We start from the raw sequence: 6000 nt of genomic DNA, 5'->3' as shown, positions 1-6000 counted from the left end.
CCTCCCATGCTCATGGATCGGTAGAATCAATATAGTTAAAATGGCCATTTTGCCTAAAGCACTATACAGATTCAATGCAATACCCATCAAAATCCCAACTCAATTCTTCACAGAGTTAGAAAGAGCAATTATCAAATTCATCTGGAACAACAAAAAACCCAGGATAGCTAAAACTATTCTCAGCAACAAAAGAAAATCTGGGGGAATCAGTATCCCTGACTTCAAGCAATACTACAGAGCAATAGCGTTAAAAACTGCATGGTATTGGTACAGTGACAGACAGGAGGATGAATGGAACAGGATTGAAGATCCAGAAATGAACCCACACACCTATGGCCACTTGATCCTCGACAAAGAGGCTGAAAACATCCAATGGAAAAAAGATAGCCTTTTCAACAAATGGTGCTGGTTCAACTGGAGGTCAGCATGCAGAAGAATGAGAATTGATCCATCCTTGTCTCCTTGTACTAAGCTCAAATCCAAATGGATCAAGGACCTCCACATAAAGCCAGACACTCTGAAGCTAATAGAAAAGAAACTGGGGAAGACCCTTGAGGACATCGGTACAGGGAGAAAGTTTATGAACAGAACACCAATAGCGTATGCTCTAAGAGCAAGAATTGACAAATGGGACCTCATAAAATTACAAAGTCTCTGTAAGGCAAAGGACACCATCAAGAGGACAAATCGGCAACCAACAAATTGGGAAAAGATCTTCACCAATCCTACATCAGATAGAGGGCTAATATCCAATATATATAAAGAACTCAAGAAGTTAGACTCCAGAAAACCAAACAACCCTATTAAAAAATGGGGTACAGAGTTAAACAAAGAATTCTCACCTGAAGAACTTCGGATGGCGGAGAAGCATCTTAAAAAATGCTCAACTTCATTAGTCATTAGGGAAATGCAAATCAAAACAACCCTAAGATTTCATCTTACACCAGTCAGAATGGCTAAGATTAAAAATTCAGGAGACAGCAGGTGTTGGAGAGGGTGTGGAGAAAGAGGAACACTCCTCCACTGCTGGTGGGGTTGCAAATTGGTACAACCACTCTGGAAAGCAGTCTGGCAGTTCCTCCGAAAACTGGGCACCTCACTTCCAGAAGATCCTGCTATACCACTCCTGGGCATATACCCAGAAGACTCCCCACCATGTAATAAGGATACATGTTCTACTATGTTCATAGCAGCCCTATTTGTAATTGCCAGATGCTGGAAAGAACCCAGGTATCCCTCAACAGAAGAGTGGATGCAAAAAATGTGGTATATCTACACAATGGAGTACTATTCAGCCATTAGAAACAATGAATTCATGAAATTCTTAGGCAAATGGATGGAGCTAGAGAATATCATACTAAGTGAGGTAACCCAGACTCAAAAGGTGAATCATGGTATGCACTCACTAATAAGTGGATATTAACCTAGAAAACTGGAATACCCAAAACATAATCCACACATCAAATGAGATACAAGAAGAAAGGAGGAGTGTCCCCTGGTTCTGGAAAGACTCAGTGAAACAGTATTCAGCAAAACCAGAACGGGGAAGTGGGAGGGGATGGGTGGGAAGACAGGGGAAGAGAAGGGGGCTTGCGGGACTTTCGGGGAGTGGGGGGGGGCTAGAAAAGGGGAAATCATTGGAAATGTAAATAAATTATATCAAATAATAAAAAAAAAAGGAAAGAAAAGAAAAAAAAATGGGAAAACCTCCCATGCTCATGGATCGGTAGAATCAATATAGTTAAAATGGCCATTTTGCCTAAAGCACTATACAGATTCAATGCAATACCCATCAAAATCCCAACTCAATTCTTCACAGAGTTAGAAAGAGCAATTATCAAATTCATCTGGAACAACAAAAAACCCAGGATAGCTAAAACTATTCTCAGCAACAAAAGAAAATCTGGGGGAATCAGTATCCCTGACCTCAAGCAATACTACAGAGCAATAGTGTTAAAAACTGCATGGTATTGGTACAGTGACAGGCAGGAGGATCAATGGAACAGGATTGAAGATCCAGAAATGAACCCACACACCTATGGCCACTTGATCCTCGACAAAGAGGCTGAAAACATCCAATGGAAAAAAGATAGCCTTTTCAACAAATGGTGCTGGTTCAACTGGAGGTCAGCATGCAGAAGAATGAGAATTGATCCATCCTTGTCTCCTTGTACTAAGCTCAAATCCAAATGGATCAAGGACCTCCACATAAAGCCAGACACTCTGAAGCTAATAGAAAAGAAACTGGGGAAGACCCTTGAGGACATCGGTACAGGGAGAAAGTTTATGAACAGAACACCAATAGCGTATGCTCTAAGAGCAAGAATTGACAAATGGGACCTCATAAGGTTACAGAGTTTCTGTAAGGCAAAGGACACCATCAAGAGGACAGATCGGCAACCAACAAATTGGGAAAAGATCTTCACCAATCCTACATCAGATAGAGGGCTAATATCCAATATATATAAAGAACTCAAGAAGTTAGACTCCAGAAAACCGAACAACCCTATTAAAAAATGGGGTACAGAGTTAAACAAAGAATTCTCACCTGAAGAACTTCGGATGGCGGAGAAGCATCTTAAAAAATGCTCAACTTCATTAGTCATTAGGGAAATGCAAATCAAAACAACCCTAAGATTTCATCTTACACCAGTCAGAATGGCTAAGATTAAAAATTCAGGAGACAGCAGGTGTTGGAGAGGGTGCGGAGAAAGAGGAACACTCCTCCACTGCTGGTGGGGTTGCAAATTGGTACAACCACTCTGGAAAGCAGTCTGGCGGTTCCTCCGAAAACTGGGTACCTCACTTCCAGAAGATCCTGCTTCTGGGCATATACCCAGAGGATTCCCCACCATGTAATAAGGATACATGCTCTACTATGTTCATAGCAGCCCTATTTATAATTGCCAGATGCTGGAAAGAACCCAGGTATCCCTCAACAGAAGAGTGGATGCAAAAAATGTGGTATATCTACACAATGGAGTACTATTCAGCCATTAGAAACAATGAATTCATGAAATTCTTAGGCAAATGGATGGAGCTAGAGAACATCATACTAAGTGAGGTAACCCAGACTCAAAAGGTGAATCATGGTATGCACTCACTAATAAGTGGTTATTAACCTAGAAAGCCGGAATACCCAAAACATAATCCACACATCAAATGAGATACAAGAAGAAAGCAGGAGTGGTCCCTGGTTCTGGAAAGACTCAGTGAAACAGTATTTGGCAAAACCAGAACGGGGAACTGGGAAGGGGTGGGAGGGAGGACAGGGGAAGAGAAGGGGGCTTACGGGACTTTCGGGGAGTGGGGGGGGTGCTAGAAAAGGGGAAATAATTTGAAATGTAAATAAATTATATCGAATAAAAAAAATAACAATAAAAAAAAAAGAAAGTAGGAGGGGGTTTTGTAAGCAGGGGGAGGGGGATGGGATAGGGAGTTTTCGGAGGGGTAATGAGAAAAGGGAATATCATTTGAAATGTAAATAAAGAAAATATCTAATAAAATTAAAAATTAAAAAAAAAATATTTTCGGTGCCTTTGACCTTTGTTTCTTCTTCTTCTTCCTTGATTCCTCTTAGTCTTGGTTTGATCTTTTCATAGTATCCCAGATTTCCTGGGTGTTCTGTGCCTGAAGATATATATATATCATTAACATTTTCTTTGCTGAGGTATCTTGTTTGAGTTAGGGTTACTATTGCTATGACGAACTATCATAACCAGAGAAATTAGAGATGAAAAGGTTTATTTGGCTTATAATTTCACACCACTGTGCATCATTGAAGGAAGTCAGAACAAAAAATTCAAACAGGGCAGGAACCTGGAGGCAGGAGCTAATGCAGAGGCCAAGAAAGGATTCTGTTTATTGGCTTGCTCTTCATAGCTTGTTTGGCCTTATTATAGAACCATCAGTCCAGGGATGACACCACCCACAATGGGCTAGGCCCTTCTCCATCAATCACTAATTAAGAAAATGGCCTACAGGCTTGCCTATACCTTGATTATGGAAGCATTTTTTCCTATTTATTGGTTCTTTGTGAATTTCACACCATGCAGCCAGTCTCACTCATCTTCCTCTCCCCTCATACCCCCTCTCCACCCTAGCAACTTTTTTTTCAAATAGAGAAAAAAATCTAATTGTGGAAACTATAGTGTGTCACTTCATGTCTCACACTTCTTTGCTTGTGAATTCTCATTGCAATGAATGATTAGTTTGGTATGCTGCCTCTGGCTTCTGCTACTCTGTCAATACTGGAACCTCACCAGGACTCCTCTTGGATATCCTGTATTGCTCTGTGTATGGAGATCCTGTAGTTTGGGATCTGTAGAACCAGCCATCTCATGTACTCCCACAGTTCATCGATCAGGTCGATGTTGAGATGGGTCAATTCAAACCTTGGATCTGGGTCTGGGAGGTATATGGGTTGGTCACACTCTGGGCGTTCCTGCTTTCATGTCCTCAGGGCTAGCTCACCAGCACCCCTTTCAACCAGGGCCACAAGGAAGCCTGTTGCCCACGCAAGGTGCCAGGCCCACTCTCTGGAGTGTTACAAGGGGTGAGGAACAGAGTCAGTTCTCCCACTCTCATGACCCCAGGACCAGCTCTCCTGCCTGACAGAGATGGCAAAAGATAAGAGTGGAGAAGAGGATGTCACTCCCTCCTCCATGCCACTGCCCAGCAGACAAAAGGCAGGGCAGGCCACACTCATGCCATTGGGGCCTGCTCATGTGCAACTCCCACATCCAGGGCCAGCTCTGCTGCACTGCCCAGCTGAGATTCAGGGCCTGCACTCCCAAGTGCTGTAGCTGATGAGGGGCAGGACCAGCTCTCCTGGTCTTATCACCCAGGGTCAGCTCCCCCACCTGCAGCTGGTGGCAAGGAGCAAGTGTCAGGGAAGGACATCTGTCCTTTGCCCATCCTGCCACATGGCAGACAAGTGGCGGGCCCAGCTCTCCCACACTCGTGTCTCTGGCTTGCTCCCTTTCCTGGAAGCCCATCTGGGTTTTCCTGATGCAGGACTGGTCCCTGGTGCTGGTCTAGTGATCAACACAGGCTTGTTTTCTTCCGAGAATGTTAGGCTACTGGTCATTCAGAGGTTCAAAGGTCAGAACACGGAGTGTAGACATGGCCTCTTTCTTCTCTGCCACCTACTGACACAGAGAAGTCATACATGCAATACCTCTAGGAGCAGAGGAGGCATTTTCTTTCTTTCTTTCTTTCTTTCTTTCTTTCTTTCTTTCTTTCTTACTTTCTTTCTTATTAGATATTTTCTTTATTTACATTCCAGATGTTATCTCCTTTTCTTGTTTCCCCTCTGAAAACACCCTATCCCATTTCCCGCTCCCCCTGCTCACCAACCCACCCACTCCTGCTTCCCTGTCCTGGCATTCCTCTATAATGGGTCATTGAACTTTCTCAGGACCAAGGGCCTCTATATTCAGGGAGAGGCATTTTCGTAATCGAAGTTCCTTCCCCTCAGATGACTTTAGTTTATGTCAAGTTGACATAAATCTAATCAGCACACATCTTTTCTTCAATGCCTCAGATGTTCTCTTCCATGTCTTAACCTGTTGTGGTGAAGATCATGTCTGAGGTTTTGTTTGACTACCTAAAGTTTTCATTTCCAGTTGTATCTGTGTTTGGGTATTCTTTGGTGATTTTTATCTCTACGTTCACTCAGTTAACTGTCCCCATTACTTCACCAAACTGTTTGTATTTTCACAGACTTTGTTAATGTATTTATTCATACTCTGTTAAAGTCCTCGAGAATATTCGCAGTTGCTGCTCTGAAGTCCTTGTCTTGTACTTCAGCTACATCGCACTCCTCAGAGTCACTGGGCCCTGGTACGGCATACCATCTTGACTGGTCACTACTGAGCCCTGGTATGGTGTACCGTCTTGACTGGTCACTGGGCCCTGGTATGGCGTACCGCCTTGACTGGTCACTGGGCCCTAGTATGGCGTACCGTCTTGACTGGTCACTGGGCCCTGGTATGGTGT

General features: G+C 43.3%; 1 pseudogene; it reads right to left on the bottom strand.

Annotated features, from left to right (window-relative positions):
- Positions 1 to 5069: 5069 nt before the first annotated feature.
- On the bottom strand, positions 5070 to 5192 carry LOC127691752 (uncharacterized; annotated as a pseudogene).
- Positions 5193 to 6000: the final 808 nt, after the last annotated feature.

The sequence above is a fragment of the Apodemus sylvaticus genome, chromosome 8, assembly GCF_947179515.1.
Source record: "Apodemus sylvaticus chromosome 8, mApoSyl1.1, whole genome shotgun sequence".
NCBI classification, from domain to species: Eukaryota; Metazoa; Chordata; class Mammalia; order Rodentia; family Muridae; genus Apodemus; species Apodemus sylvaticus.
This window is presented reverse-complemented; position numbering and strand designations above follow the sequence as displayed.